This window comes from Lissotriton helveticus, chromosome 2_1 (genome assembly GCF_964261635.1).
Source record: "Lissotriton helveticus chromosome 2_1, aLisHel1.1, whole genome shotgun sequence".
NCBI lineage: Eukaryota > Metazoa > Chordata > Amphibia > Caudata > Salamandridae > Lissotriton > Lissotriton helveticus.
Window position 1 is genome coordinate 749,524,447 of NC_136059.1, and position 17,700 is coordinate 749,542,146.

Genomic DNA, 17,700 nt, shown 5'->3' on the forward strand with positions numbered 1-17,700 from the left:
CAAGAGTGAAGTGGACATGACTTACTTCATTGGTAGGCCTTCACATGTATTATCTCCTCTGTACTCTTCAACAAGCGTAAATTTCATCTGCAACCCTGAGTAGGCCTCACCTCAAACAAACCTCTGGATAGGCCACACTTTATCGTCATCTTGAATCAATCATTTAAAATGTTAGGGACAGATTTATGATAGGTGTATGCCTGTTTTGCGCCACTGTGCGTCACTTTTGTGACGCAGCGGCGGTGCACAAGATTTGCTATGTGGCGACATATTTACAACTTGATGCATCTAGGCAGATGTGTTATGCTGTAAAGTCCTGTGCCCATGAAACCTGCGTCAGGTTTCATATAGGTGTCTTGTTGCAGGGTGGGCATTCATTTGCATGAAAGCCCTGTAAAACTAACACAGTGAAACTTAGAAGATTTCACTGAGTCAGCTTTATAGCATTGCTGAATCAAATCCTTACGCCTGTGTGAAACAGGCATAAGGAGTGAAGCACCATGCAATGTGTGGCTTCCTCCTGTGCATTGCAGTAGACATGTCGTGTTTACGACGTGATTCGTGCAATGTGGTGCTTTTGCGGCACAGATGCATGACGCATCTGTGCTGCTTTTACTCAATGGTGCTCCACATTGTAAATGCGGCACACCATGGGTGGCAGAGCAGCGGTGCACGTTAACTGCTGCATCCCTGGGGATGTGCCAGTTACCATAAATTTGCCCCTTTACATTTAAGTATGTGCAGGGGACACAGAGTCGGTGAGGCTTATCCAAGGTTATGAAGAGATGAGTCCTGTTTACTGAAAACTTGGACATAGGACTCACCTCCTCAGCATCGCTGGACATGGCTAAATAATAGCTGCAAAATGTTACTCTTGTTAAACAATTTTACTATTATAGTCTCTGAGATTTGTGCCTTACTCTGCAACATCTCATTGTTGTTCTCTTTTTTTAAAGATAACGACAACATCAAGCATGAGTGATAATGAGCAATCAGTTGATCTTGATCTTATCGTTGAACTTGTGATTGAAACGTCAGTGGAAGTGGATCCCTTAGATGATTTAAATCCTGAGGATGATGAAGACTATGATGAGGATGCCGATTTGTCAGAATTGTATGACATAGGGTGGGAAGCTGACCTGCTTGAGCCTATGGAACTATAAACATTTATTTTTAAAATTTAGAAGAAATGAAAAGTAAAAATGTAAACCGTTTCATTTAAAATTAAACACACCTTCAAAAACAGGTTATGTGTAGTGTCTTCAATAACATATTAAAATATGCTCATAAAATTAGATCAGATTCACATATAAAACAGCACAGGTAAAATGTAGAAGCATTCAATTTCTTTGCTATTATTTGTGAATACTAAATTTGCCAATGCACTAAAAATTATTCTAAGTAAAAATGACAAGTAGTGTGTTAAGTTTTTGATGACTGTTATTGATTTACTGTTTGGTAATAGTGGTTAATAAAATTTTTTATTATATTTTACCACAGATTGAACTGCAGATCATTTCAAAATTTGAGAATGCCGTCTAAGGATAGAATCAGAAAGGCTACAAAACGTCAAAGACAGCAGGTTCAACAATTACTGCAGCAGTCCTCTACAATAAAAAATCGTCAAGTCACCAAGAAAGCACCGGGTAAGAGAACGAAAGCATTCATAAGAAACATTTGTAAAAAAAAAAGTAGTAATACAGAAAATGTTTTAGTCCAGAAAAAGAGAAGCAATTTAAACGGAAAGGAAAGGCCAATCAAAAATGTTACTGCTAGAGCAAGAGATAACTCTGTGCATGATAGTAGAAGAAAACAACAGTTTAGGGACATTCGTAAAGGAATGTTCCGCAACAGGATAATTGGCAATTTGTTCAAAAATATTAAGAAAAGTCAACAGAAAGTGTTTTTTTATAAGAGAAAAAAAAAAGTTGAGAAAATTATTGATCAGGCATTCGGAATTAAGCGAAAGTTATTTATTTTGATAATCAATAGAATTAGGAAGCTAAACAAGGCAATTTATGATTTCAAAACAAATAGTAGATGGAAGAGAACAGTTAATCGTAGTAATTTTTGTGAAGTATTTTCAGGAGAATGGATGCATAGTTCAAGTTGTGAGGCATTTTTCAATGAGGAGAGTTATTTCCAGGATAATGATTTGGTGCATGCAGTTGACACCAGTGGTCGAGCTTATGAGGTGAAAGATGGTTGTCCAGTTGAAAAAGAAAAACTTGTGACAACAGAGGCAGAAGAGATGTTAGGTAATGAGGTTTTAGGAAGACGTCCTAAGGGACCTGTGTACACCTGGAAGTGTAGTAGTATTTGCAGTGTGCGACAGGATTCCATCAATTTGCTTTGTGATTTTGTACGGACATTTAATAAGAAAAGTTTGAAGCAGAAAATGAAGTTGTTGCAAGAATTAGATCCTTGCAGAGTGAGAGAAGTCACAGGTTTGCATGGTCATTCACTGGCTTGTCTTTCCAGGAGAGTATGCCAGAGTGTTTTTCATCATTTCAGGATGCTAGCAGTGCATCATAATAAAGTGAGGAAATTAGTTAGAATGTTGTATTATGCTAAGAGTCCAGCAGTTATGCTTAAACAATTATGCGCTGCTCTTTTGCATGGTTCTGAAATAGATGTGAAGAATATGTGTGAAGAAATTGAGTTTTGTTACTTTGGAAGTAAAGAGGAGAATGTTGAAATTGACCCAGATGAAGAGGGTAATGTGGAAGATAGTGTACAGGTTTCCAGTACAGAGAATTTTCAGAAGGAAATTGCCACGTTTCAGGTGAAATCAAGTGAGAGGCCTAATTTCACTTGTGTGTGTTGTCGACGCACTTATTATAAGAATCAGACTAAGTTAGTGGATTTATATGCAAAAAGTGAAAGGGAAAATAATAGTGAATGGAAGGATTTCGCAACATACTTGATGGTAGAAAATTGTTTTGATTTAGGATTGGATCAACGTGTGTGTACTTATTGTTGTAATAAATTAAATCAAAACCAGATGCCTGCTAGAGCGGTTCATAATAATCTGGAATTGGTTGAGATTCCTTCTGAATTTAAGGATTTAAATACTTATGAATCTATTTTGATTCAAAGTATCCATCCCTTTCAGGCTATTGTAAGAATGGAGCCAAAGACAGGGAAATTGCCTCCATCAGATTTACAGAGAGGATTAAAGGGAAGAGTTGTTTATTTGCCTCTAGATTTGAAGAAAAACATTAACACAATTGGAGTAGAAAAAGTGGAAGAGGAACCTCTGGTTATCTTAGTTAATGGGGTTCCGACGAAGAATAAGAAAATATGGCAAGATTTAGTGGATGTTAGGAAAGTCAAAAAGGCAACATTGTATTTGAAAAAAAATAATAAGTACTACAAGAATGTATATGTTGCAGAAGAGGAAGTAAGTGAGGAAGAGGACAGCGATTTGTGTGCTGGTCAAATTGAGAAAGTAGAAGCCTCTAAAAGTGAAGAAATATATGAACATTATAGTGTTCATCCTTTGCATTCCAAGGAAGTCTTGGGGAATGCTATTGAGTTGTTTCAAATGAAACAAGCCAAAGGGAGTCCCATTAGTGTTTGGGAGGAAAGTTTGGAAGCTCGGTGTTTCCCACAGCTATTTCCAACAGGTCAAGGAGGAAGATATGATGAGCGACCTCATCAAATTCCTGCTTCTGAATACCGGACTTAACGATTGTATGCAGAAGATCCTAGGTTTCGACAATGCATTCCCTATTTGTTTCATCTCCTGTTTGAAAGCGATCTGTCTGGACTGTCATATGCAGTGAACCACATCTTGAAAAGTGGTATACAGATGCAAAACATCTCGGCAAGTGACTTTATGGATAAAGTCAATGTCCAAGACAGTATTTTGGATTCTCACCTGATTAATCTCATGGCGTGTCAGCGTGGTACTAATGAGTACTGGTACCGTCGTCATGGTGATTTAAAATGTATGCTGAGGAACTTAGGAACTCCCACATGGTTCCTCACTCTGAGCTGTGCCGAGTATGGCTGGGAAGACTTACTTGAATTTCTTCGAGAGGCAAATGGAAACATTGAAAACATCGAATTCAAGACACCCGGAGAACTGTGCTCTTTGGATCCAGTGAATGTTTGCAGGTACTACAATCATAGATTTGAAGCTATGATGTCTTTCATCATGAATAAGAAGAATCCACCTCTTGGAGAGGTGTTGGATTTCTTCTGGAGAAAGGAGTACCAAGCAAGAGGTGCTCCTCATATACACATGCTGCTGTGGATCAAGGATGCACCTAAATTTGGAACAGATCCAGAAGACTTAGTGATGAGTTTCATAGAACAGTATTCTACATGTGCTGTTCCAAACGCAAAGGAGGACAAAAGCCTAAGAGAACAAGTTCTACGCTTCCAAAGCCATCGTTGCGGAAAGTACTGTCGTCGTAAATTCAGAAACAAGGACAAGTTCTACACCAAATGTCGTTTCGCCTTTCCACGACCGGTGATTTCTAAAGGAAGAGTGAACAGTTTGATGTCTTCGCTGCGACATAATGTGATGAAGAAATCACCTAAAAACACATACAATTTGAAAAGGAACGAAGAGTCCAAGTATATCAACGACTACAATCCAGTGATTTTGTCCATGTGGAATGCTAACATGGATATACAGTTCGTGGCTGATAACTGTATGGCTGTGGCTCAGTATGTGACATCTTACATCACCAAAAAAGAAAAGACAGAATTGAAGGATATGTGGGAGGACATTTCCCATGAAAAGAGCCTCAGTAAGAAGTTGTACAGTTTCAGTCTGAAGATGTTGTCACATCGAGAAATCGGAGCTTACGAATGTTCTGACCGGTTGTCTTCAGCAAGTCTCTATGCCAAATCCAGGAGTATCGTTTGGGCGAGTCTTGGTCTTGCTGCAACGCGTAATCGAGTTCTGAAACCTGTGCGGGAAATTGAGTATTTGGCGGAAAAGGAGCCAAACAGTACCGATATTTTGAAGACCAACATGTTGGATACATATTATCCAAATCGAAGCAGTCACCTCGAGAATGTTTGTCTGTATGAGGTTCTACAAAATTACATATTCAAGAGGAACATCAAAGAAGATATTGATAAAGGAGTGTATGCTGTAATTGGAAGTGAGGGATGTCTGGTCAAGCAAAGAAAATGCCACTTGGTAAACCATCGAAAATTGAGTGGCGAATCTCCTGAAAAAAAGGAGTTTTTCTATTTAGCACTTTTGCAACTTTTCAAGCCTTGGCGTGCAGAAGAGGAACTGCTTGGAGATTTCCTCTGTTACGAAGACTCTTTCACTGCCGCCAAGGAGACCATAGAATGTCCTGCTTTTCCCAAATATCTAGAAATGTTGAATGCGGAAATCGAGCAGGAAGCAACGATTGCAGCCGAGATTGCCAGAGACAGTTCTCAGGACAGTCAGAGTTCTGTTTCATTGAGTCGGGATCCACTAGGAGGACCAGTTATCGAAAATGAAGCTGCCACTGCCATGAATGCAGTGGAAAGAGCCATGGCACATGCTCAGGAGGATGTGGTTAACTTAGAAGACTTGGAAAGACAACTCAACGTTGAGCAGAGGAAAATATATGACGAAGTTACCAAGCAAATTGATCATGGATTAAGTCATGAGAAGAAAGAGTGCTCATGTACGTCGTTGAAGCCTGTCCGACTGTACGTGAGTGGAGAAGCGGGAACTGGAAAAAGTTTCCTCATTAAAGCAATTTCATGTTATTGCAGGAAAGGACTGAGTCATCGCTGTCTTGTGTTGTCACCGCTCCAACTGGACTGGCAGCACATAACATTAAAGGTATTACTTTGCATCGTCTACTGATGCTGCCAGTGGAGCATGATAACGAAATTACAATACCACAAGTTATCTGGAGATGCTTGTTGTGAAGTTTCAAGAGTCTTGAGGAAAATGAAACTTCTTATCATTGACGAAGTAAGCATGGTTTCTAATGTCATGCTTGCCTTTGTGCATTTGAGAATGCAAGAAGTTCTTAAAACAGAGTATGATGTGTTATTTGGTGGCAAACACATCATTGTTTTCGGAGATCTTCTGCAGCTGACACCAGTGAAAGGACAACCTGTGTTCAAAATGCTCAAGCATGAAGATACCAGGAAGTGCCTAGGGAGCATTGGCAACGTCAATATATGGTTAAACTTCAATTATGCTGAACTGCATGAAAATATGCGTCAGGCGAAGGATGAAGATTACAAGAATATTCTACAAGATGTTAGAATTGGAAAAGTGACCGAGCATGGGAAAGAAGCTTTACATGCACGATTACTGTCAAATTTATATCCAGAACAAGACGTTGTGCCTGAGAATATTTTTCAGAAAATTACTGAGAAGAAATCTGGAATATGTTTGATGCCAACTCTTGCAGAATGTGCCATCTTCAATAACAAAATGTTGCATTTAGAAAACCAAGAGATTGTGAAACTGGAAGCTATTGACAGAGTAGAGCATATGGGATCAACAATTATGTTGTCTGACAATTTGAAAACAAAATTGGATTCATTAGAGAAGACTATATCTAAAACTGCAGGTTTTGAAAAGACTCTGAATGTGTGCTTAAACTGCCGTATAATTTTAAGAAGGAATTTACATGTTGAAAGAGGTCTGGTAAATGGATCAATGGGTAATGTTGTTGATTTTGTGAAATACAGAAATAGAGATGGAATTGAATTTTTAAAAATTAAATTTGATGGCATTGAGGAAGTACAGCTAATTGGTCGTTGCTCTGCTAGGTTTTTGCTTGTAAAAGACTTATATGTTCGCCGTAAGCAGTTTCCTGTTTGCTTGGCATATGCGGTGACAATCCATAAATCGCAAGGTTTAAGTGTAGACAGTGCATTGGTGAATATTGGCAGTTCTGTGTTCAAGGAGGGTATGGCATATGTGGCATTGTCACGAGTTAGAACTTTATCGGGATTGTACTTGATTGAGTGTGATGTCACAAACATTTGTGCGGATCTAGATTGTGTTAAGGAATACAATAGGTTAAGAAGAGAGTATGCGCCACATTTGCCTCAATATCCTTTGTTTGAGAAACGTGTGGTAGGCCGGAAACGAAGAAATGTGACCAATAGTAGGGAGGTTGTAGCAAAAAGACGAAAAGTCGATGAACCTGAAATTATAAGCAGAAAGAAAAAGGATTCTGTTGAAGATGTTGTTGGTTTTCAATTTGAAAACAGTTCTGGTGTCAACTGCTATGCTAATGTAGTGGTTAATGTTTTGTTTTCTCTAGAAAATGTAAAAGAAGAGATTGTGGTCAATTCTGATCAAAGATTTTGCAGTTTGTTAAATTCTGTGTTAGAGAAATGTAGCACTGATAGAACAAAAATAGAAAGTGTGTCTGAAATTCGAAATCTGTTAGACAGATGTTCAGGTCAAACACAATTCTCTCAAAATATTCAGCAAGATTGTCAGGAGTTTTTAATGTATATGCTTGATGTATTGCATGCTGAAGGTGTAGATGTAGATCACCTGTTTGGGCTTTCTTATCAATGGCAGCATGACTGCGAGAACTGTAGAGTATCAAGTACTACTAGTGTAGACTCAGAAAGATTTATATATTTAACTTTGCCAGACAGTAAATCAGTGTCCTTTAATAAGCTAGTAAAAGCAGCTGATCACAACATGGAGTGTAGCCAATGTAAGTCTGAAATGTTGTCAACATTATTTATACGAACATATGGCCAGTATGTCATTTTAATGTTCCAACGATGTAGGCCTGATGGAACAAAATTGACAACTTTAATTAAAAATTTTGTGGCTTCACAGTTGTCAATATCAGGAAGGACTTTTGTAACTGCAGCAATTATATATCATGACGGTCCTTCAATAACATCAGGACATTACACAGCGTATTTAAAGTCTAGAAATGGCTGGTCATTCTGCAATGATTCTGTTTTAACTTTCAAAAAAAAATTACCTTTTGACCTTAAAAATTCTTACCTGGTGTTTTTAAAACCAAAATTTTAGGGAAGGAATCTCAGGATTTGCTCTGAGGAATTTCAAGAGGTTCTAATGGCTCCTACACGATTTGGCCTTGAGCATAAGTGTAGTACAGAGTCAAAAGTTATTTTTGAGTTTTAAATAGTTCCTGGAAAAAAAGAAGATATTCTTACAGAAAGTGGTGGGCAGAGATTAGTTGAAGGACAACAGAGTATTTCCCAAAGCAAACGGTGTTCTTACCATAACACTTGACGTCATGGAAAAATAACTGCACTTTGTATGAGTTCAGAAAAACTGTTTCTTTTTATAAGCTAATTCAAGCAGCCAATCAAAACATGGAGTAGAGGGAATGTAAGTCTGCAATGCTGTCTAGATTATTGGTCCAAACTTTTGATTATAATGTCATTTTAAAAATCCAACTATATAAACCTGTTGAAAGGAAGTGTTCAACTTTAATTACAAATGTTGTGGCTACACAGTCGTTGATTTTAGGAAGAACATTTGTAACTGCAGCTATTATATGGCATGATGGTCATTTGACAGATCCGCTTATTACACAGCTTATTGAAAATGTAAAAAATGTTGCTGTTTCGGAAATTATTCCCATTTGACTACGATACAATGTTGCCTTTTTATTTAAAAATATTCTTACTTTCTGTTTTCAGAAAAGAGAATTTAGGGTAGGTAACTGGCGTATAATGATTCTAGGGGTTGATATAATTTTATCTACTGTTTTATATTGCTTTGTGATTAAAAGTGATGTAGAGAATTAAATAATTGTAGTAGTCATAGAGGTAGTGTAAGTCTGCTTCATAGTAAGCAGTATCAGTGTCATAGGAAATGTAGAACATGAGTGAGCAAGAAGGGTAAGATATTACTAGTCCAGGATTGTGAAAGTGATCTTGAACGTTTTCTTTCTGAAAGTTGCGGAAATACAAAATGACGGGATTTGCTTAGAAGAATTCCAAGAGTTATAAATGGCTCTTACACGATTTGGCCTTGTGGAAACGTGCGGTAGAGAGCGAGAAGTCATTTATTGTATGTAACATATTTTTCAAAACGATGGAACTTTTCTTTCAGAAAGTGGCGGGCTGAAAATAATAGCAGTACAACAGAGTTTAAGCTGTTCATAGGATATCCTTCGACATCATGGAAAGTAAGTTACTTTTCAGGAGTTCTGATTTCTGATTGGTTATGTTATATGGGTTTTTTAAACACAATCATTTTGATTGTGTTTTTTTTTCCCCGCTGTTATATGATGAATACCTTCAAGTCACTATTTTTAGTGAAATTTGATAAATTCTGAGAACAGCAAAAATAAACCATTTAACATGTATAATTAATTCTGTACTTTTTGTATTTATGATATACATTTAGAACTGTGTAGTAGGGATTGAAAAGCTGAGGCTTCTATAAGTGTCAAAGTTGTTGCATACAGTGCTCACATTCTACGTAGTCTTTCATATGATAGACTACATCTAAACAATGAGATACCTAAGCAAAGGAAACACAGGTGATGTGACTGTGGAATGAGAAAAAAAATTGCACGTTTTTCAATTAAATTACCTGTGTTTCCTAACATTACACATCACATTGTGTAGATGAGGTTTAGGCCTGTTCCAGGAGACAGAGGAGGTCTCACATTTGTTCAAGAGTGCAGTGGACATGACTCACTCCATTGGTAGGCCTGCACATGTATTATCTCCTCTATACTCTTCAACAAGCCTAAATTTCATCTGCAACCCTGAGTAGGACTTACCTGAAACAAATCTCTGGATAGGCCACACCTTATCAGCATCTAGAAACAATCATTTAAAATGTTAAGTGCAGATTTATGATGGCTATACGCCTCTTTTGCGTCGCTGTTCCGTCACTTTTGTGACGCAGCAGCAGTGTAAAAGATGCACCATGTTGCAAGATAGGCCTCAGTTCATCTCCAGCAAGATACCGTCAGTTTAAAATGTATATAATTAGGACTGTGTAGGGGGCATGCAGAAGCTGAGGCTTCAGTAAGTGTCAAAGTTGTTGCATGCAGTCCTGCACTTCTGGGTACTCTTTCATATGCTGGACTACATCTGCACAATGAGATACCTAAGCAAAGGAAACACAATTGATGTGATTGTGAAATGAGCAAAAGAAATTGCACGTTTTTCAATTACATCACCTGTGTTTCCTAACATTACACATCACATTGTGCAAATCAAGTTTGGGCCTGTCCAAGGAAACAGAGGAGGTCTGGCCTTTGTTTAAGAGTGAAGTGGACATGACTCACTTCATTGGTAGACATGGACATGTATTATCTCCTCTTTACTCTTCAACAAGCCTAAATTTCATCTGCAACCCTGAGTAGGCCTCACCTCAAACAAACCTCTGGATAGGACACACCTTATTGTCATCCTGAAACAATCATTTAAAATGTTAGGGACAGTTTTATGATGGCTGTGCGCCTCTTTTGCGCTGCCGTTGCATCACTTTTGTGAGACAGCAGCAGTGCAAAAGATGCACCATGTTGCAAGATAGGCCTCACTTCATCTGCATCAAGATACTGTTAGTTTAAAATGTATATTTTTAGGACTGTGTAGGGGCATGGAGAAGCAGAGGCTTCTGTAAGTGTCAAAGTTGTTGAAAAACTGTTTGTCCTTCAATCTTTTCCCTTGTCTTTTCTAATTTTTAAATACATGTTTTAATATTTTTCAAAAGTTTGTTCTCTCTTTCACAGATTGAAAGTATAAAAATAACAAGTGACTAAGTTAACGACAATTATAAGGTAAATGTTTTGTACTCTTTTCGTTACATTTCTATCACATTTAACTTCTATTAGTTTCACTACTTCATTTCTTTAACCCTCACTTTCCTGCCTTTGCTACTTTCCTCATTCCTTTCTCTATTACTTACTTACTCTACTCCTTCCACTATTTTTGTCAGTCCCTCTCTTCTCATACTTCCTCACTCTTGTTCACTCACTCCGTCTCTATTACTCTCACTGTCTCTGACTGATCACTCTTTCACTACTTGTTCATTATGCTTTCTCTCTGTTGTTCAAGCACACTAAGGGGCATATTATCAACACAGGCAATAAAATTATCGCTGCTTTTATCAGCAGAAAACTTCCGCAAAAGTAGCTTTAGCGGCAGTTTTCTTCCGCAAAAGCAGTCATTATCGGCAGAACACTGCTGCAAAAGCGTCTTTAGCGTCAGATTTCTGCCGATAAAAGCAGCAAAACTTTTATCGCCTATGTTGATAATATGCCCCTATGTTATTTACATTTCTTTTCTGTTACTTCTTCTTTTCTGCATTGTGTTTTTTCTCTCTGTTATTCCAATGTTTTAATCTTAATTTAATCATTCAGTCACATTCTCTACTCTCTTTTTTTTTCTTTCACTTCCTTATCTATTTTGTTTTTCTCAATTATACCCTCTTCCATCTTTTCTTCGGTAAATAGATCTATTAAACAGTATCTTTGGTTTAGTCCCTATAGCTGTCTTTCTTTTAACATTACTCTCTGTTTCCTTCCCTTATACTTACTCTTCTTTTTAAAAAAAAAAATGTTTTGGTTCGCTCCCGGTTCGCGTACCCGCGAGCGAACCGGGAAGCGAACCAAAAGAAATAGAGGTTGGCAGAGTGCTAAATATTCTACCAATTTTTTTATAAAGGGGAGGTAGTTCTGATAAGAACTTTTTTTTTTAATTGTTTTTGTTGTTTTATATTTTTTTTATTATTTTTCTGAACATTTTTTTACTTTTTTTGTATTTTTTGAACGGTTTTATATATTTTTTTGGTTTTTTTGGGTGGGGGAAACGAAAATGATTCATTATAAAGGGCTCAACAGGAGCAACAAAAAAAAAAGGAATTTATTCTCTGGGGCGGTTCGGACAATCATGATTGTCGATAGCTCTGTTGATCAGAGTGATGCTACTTTCTCTGTAGCAAATGAATTGGTTACAACGCACGCACACTTGTTTCACTTCCCCGAACTTCATTTGTATATTTGGGACCATCTCCCTCGCCTCTGGTCCCGTCACTTCCTGTACAACTGATCTTCTGGCCATAGAAGGGGGATTATCTTGCTGGTCACGTAACTGCGCAGCACTGTAGTTGATAGGGTGCCACCTCTGCATATGGCGATGCATTGTGTAATTCCCGTAACTATATTTTTTATCTGTCCCTCTGGACAGACGTTCTTTACATATAAGGCAAGTTACGTACCGGGCATTGACTTTTTTTTGGCCCTGGGGAAATTAAAAAAATTGCCAAATATAATTTTCTTTCACATGAGACCTCCTGGGCGCCTCACGCAAAACATGCCTCTCTTCCTGCTATTCCTCTTCTTCCTCTTCTTCCTCCTCTTGCTGAATGATAACTTCAGCAGGTGGTCCTCTCTTCCTTGGAGGTGGTGGAGGTGGTGGGGAAGCACCAGCTGAAGCTACTAATGAAGCCATTGATCAGTGATCACAAAAGGTCTTCCTCTCACAAAGATGAAAGTCAGAGTGAGGAAAGAAGGAGGGATTTTCATCATTTGGGAAAAACAATAGTTCTAAACCAATGAAAAGTGTTACTTTTAGGTCACATGACCTAGTCTTACATCATTATGAAACTAAAAGTGAAATTAACCAATGAAAAGTGTTATTAACAAGTCACATGACCTGTTGTGTTTACGTTACGCGCTTTGGGCCGCGTCCCGGATCGCTTCCGGGAAGCTGCGCTTCGCGCCTCGTTCGCGTACCGGTTCACTTCCGGGTACGCTAACGCGGCGCGTCATATGACGTTTCACGCGACAACGCGATACGTCACGCTGACGCGACGCGTCACGATGTTGTTTTCTAACGCGGCAGTTGCGCAAACGGAACATTTACCGGTTCGCGGACCGGGTCGCGGCACCATTTTGAGCTAACGGGAAGCGACCCGGTTCGCGGACCGGGAGCGAAACAAAAAAAAATAATAAAAAAAATACATACATTTTTTTATTAATAAACATATAAAATATATTTTTTGATTTAAAGAAGAATACATTTTAAAGCTTTTGATATTTGCTATTAAAAAAACATTGAAATTCACAGAAAAAACCATAGGTTATAGACCATATATAGTTAGGAATTAGCATTTACAAAACCTTGAAAATTCACTGAAAAAACCATAGGTTATAGACCATTTATAGTTAGGAATTAGCATTTAAGAAACCTTTTTTTTACTCACACAAAACCATTGAAATTCCATATATAGTTAGTTGTACTAACTATATATCGCGCACCCGCAATCCACTGCTGATCATGTCACATATTACATCATTCATGACATGGTCAGTGACATCACTGATGACATCACTGATGACATCTCAAATGACATCACTGATGACATCACTGATGACATCTCAAATGACATCACTGATGACATCACTGATGACATCTCAAATGACATCATTGATGATATCACTATTGACATCACTGATGACATCATTGATGAAATCTCAAATGACATCACCGATGACATCACTGATGACATCACTGATCACATCTCAAAATACATCACTGATGAGATCACTGATGACATTATTCATGTGATAATACGATGAATCTCTTCAGACTCTAATAAAAACTTAGATACACTCAGTGTAAACAGACACTCACAGACTGTCACTCATCCATGGAGTTACTCACACACCTAGTCAGTCATGCAAAGAATCAATCACACCTCCATTTCCTCAACTATACAGTTATACACACCTTACTTATTGAAACATATACTAACACATATTTACTCTCTTATACAATCCCTGATACAAGTTCACAATGATCCATACAGCCACTCACACATTCACTGGCTCTTATGCATAGTTATTTATATATGTCAACTCTCACATGTACTGTGTTTTACATATGTACTTACTTTGACATGTAGCACTTAGATATCCATTCACTCACCAATACACTCATGCACACAGTCAACCGCCCATACAGCTGTTTCCACATGCACTTTTGAACCCATACATCTAGTGAATCAACTGCTCACATATCTATGCACAGAGTTATACACCTCCCAGCCACTCACACACACACTCAGTCTCCCATACAAATACTTAGGCAACCAATCAATAACCCATATAGTTACTCATATAGCTATTGATCAACACATGCAGCAGTTTACAGAACAACAGACATAATGATGCACAAATTAAGACAGTTTAGTCACTAACCCATGCACTCAGTGAGACACATTTAATCAGTCACTCATACAGTCAGTCATGCACCTAATAAATCCTTCATCCAGACACTTATAAATCCACTCATTCTTCAATATGTAAGACATATTTTAACTTTACAGAAACATACAGTCACTGGATGTTGTCATCAGTGATGTCATCAGTGATGTCATTTGAGATGTCATCAGTGATGTCATCAGTGATGTCATTTGAGATGTCATCAGTGATGTCACTGACCATGTCATGAATGATGTAATATGTGACATGATCAGCAGTGGATTGCGGGTGCGCGATATATAGTTAGTACAACTAACTATATATGGAATTTTAATGGTTTTGTGTGAGTAAAAAAAAGGTTTCTTAAATGTTAATTCCTAACTATATATGGTCTATAACCTATGGTTTTTTCAGTGAATTTTCAAGGTTTTGTAAATGCTAATTCCTAACTATATATGGTCTATAACCTATGTTTTTTTCTGTGAATATATATATATATATATATATATATATATATATATATCCACACAAAGAATCGAAATTCGAAATTGATGGCACTCGACTCAGGGAATCTTTAACAGCGTTTTATTTCACAACTGTAATCTAATATTACAAACTACAGTCTTAGGAAGAGATTCTCAAGGAAACATCTTCATCAAAATGCTGTGTCTCCTTTTGCATTCCTTCTATTAGTCTTTCAAGAGCAGGGTAAGTCTCTCAGGTATCTCTCCGTAACTCGGAATGACCTTTCGATCCATCTGCACAATATGCAGAACTGCCGTTCATCCAGGACATTTCCTACAATCTCTCTAGAAATGGCATATGTGTGATTTACTAGCACCAAGATATACCTTGAGGTGCACTTTTGAGCTTTAAAATAAAAAAATCGAATTAATAATAATTAAATACAGCACAAAGTGTCAGAGCGACAAAATGTGGCCGATGCTGGATCTTCTGTAATGTATGGAGAGACATATGCTGCCCATTGTCGGTACCTCTGGGGCAATCTGGAGTAATGTGAGGAGCAAAATCATACTCCATTAACAAATCTCATCATATTCCTGGTCTCCTGAGAGGACATAATATTCTGAGATCCTGCATGCCAAACAGAAATCACCAACACCACTTTCGAAAAAGTAGTCTGGCGAGAGGGAAGCAAGATGGCGGTCGGCTGAGGTGACCGTTTGCAGCTCGTAATGCCTTGATCCATTGAGACCCCCAACATGACCCCCTCCGTATTATAAAAAAAAAAGGATGCTAGTGGAAGCTCTTAATATCTTGCTGGAATTTCTGAGTGAGGAGGCTAGCAGCTGCAACCCACTTGCAGAGTTGGGGCCGGACAGCAAGAACTCCTACTAACCTGAAGGGAAGGAGCTAAAAGAAGAGGGGGTAGCGATTATTTTAAAGGACTCTTTGGATATAGCCTCCTCAACACTGTCAATTATGGACGTGATTGAGGGCCTTAATTTTTGCATTAAGACTAACTCGACAACCTCCTTTGCAGGCCTGCTGGTATATAGACTTCCAGACTGCCTACCAAACATGCACCTAGATTTTTGTAATTACATTGCACAGACATCCCTATTGTTCTCTAAGTTTACAGCACTAGGGGACTTCAATCTACATGTAAATGTCCCTACATGTGTTCAGGCTATGCAGGTTATTTCCTCTCTAGACTGTGCTAATTTGCCCCAACATGTTAAACTTCCCACCCACAAAGCAGGGCATACCAATGATCTGATATTTTCCACCATCCGTCTTTGAAGACGGAAGCACCGAGCAAGTTGACTTGGTCCGACCATTGCTTAATTCCTTTTTCCTTTAGCTTGGCAAAACCAAATCTGCCTGAATCTTCTCGATACTTTGTCAAGAGAAATTGGAAGATTCTGACGGCTGAGTTTTTAGACCCAGTCTTGGCAGCCAGCCAACCTCTTTTACCTATGGACCAGAATGCAGATACTCAGTCCTTACATAAATGGATTGCCAATGCTGTAGAGTCCACAGTCCTGGTTAGAGTCACCAAATCTATGAGCAAATTGCCCTCAGCCCCATGGTTCCCAGTGGAGCCCAGGACAATGAAAAGTAGGAGGAAACGCCTAGAGCACCAATGGAGGGTGGACTTGATACTACTGCCAAAACGCTATACAAGAAATTGTTGAAAGAAGTGTACAAACTGATGATGGTGGATAGGAGAGTTTATATAGCCAAGTGTATGGATAACACTGGTAAACCTGGCAACGTAATCTTCAAGGTGGTCAATTCCTTCCTTAAGCCTCGTGTACTGGTGATTGATGCCCAGCCCTCTGTGGCATTGTGTGAGAGAATTACAGACTTTTTGATTTTAACGTTCGTAAGGTGTACAGCTCGTTTGCAGCAGCAACTGAAACTGTTAAATCAGATAAGATGATAAGGAAAGTGCTGATGACTCTCTTTTCTGAATTCACCCCTATCGCTAATGAGGAGGCACTGACAGCAATCCAGGGATGCAAGTCTGTCTCCATGGAAGACCTGTGTCCTCCTAAATTTTGGAAGGAATTGGCACAATCCTCCATGTATGTGCTGTCGAAAATATGGAACTTGTTCCTTTCCACTGGTATCTTCCCTGACCTATGGAAACACACCACTCTCCTTCCCCTTAAGAAGAAACCCACTATTGATTCAGGGGAATTGAGCAATTATTGGCCGATTTCCCTGCTGCCAGCACCAGCAAAAATGCTAGAAAAGGTAGTGCAGCGACAAATGGTCAACTTCATCGAGAGCCACTGCATCCTCAACGATACCCAATCTGGCTTCCGTGCTGGTTTCAGTACTGTGGCGGACTCAGTAAGATTGGTGCTGGATTCAGGGCTCGTGTTTTTCTGCCGTTTTTCCCAAATAACTGACTACTGTATGTTTCCTTTAAATAACATCACATCTCTTTATTTTTAAAATGGAACCTTAAAAACAGACTTTCCTCTTGCAATCAAAACCCACACCGTATATGATCGCTGATGGATGTGTGTGTGGAATGTATCGAGGTTGGTACAATCATGTGTGTGAGGCTTTGGAGGGTTAATATACCCACTACACCAGAATTATGGAGAAAAATATATCACTGGTCCCTTTTTCTTCCGGATTGATTACGAGTAAATAAGTTCCACTATTAGATGGATACTATGCCACAATGTGACTCACGCAACAAATGGTTTATGAGAACTATGTGTAAAGTTTTTATGTGTAATTACAAATTGTATTTTTCTTTTCCTTTTCTATTCACAGGGAACACAACAGGTCAACCGTTTTTTGGGCTTCACTATGGGCCCACTCAAGCCCAGAAGCTAAACCAAGCAGCCGATTTTTGCTACTAGGTTTTAGGACTTCAGGCATATTACATCTAAATTAGAATTGAGTATTTTTAGTAGGGACCAACAGAGGTCCTGAGGAGTAAGCAGGAGGGGACTGCTTAAGAAACATGTCATGTCGACCAAGCAGATAGCGTATTTCGCCATACTTAAAACCCCTTTTTACTGTTCCCCGCCAGAGAAGTAATTAAATCAAATTTTTC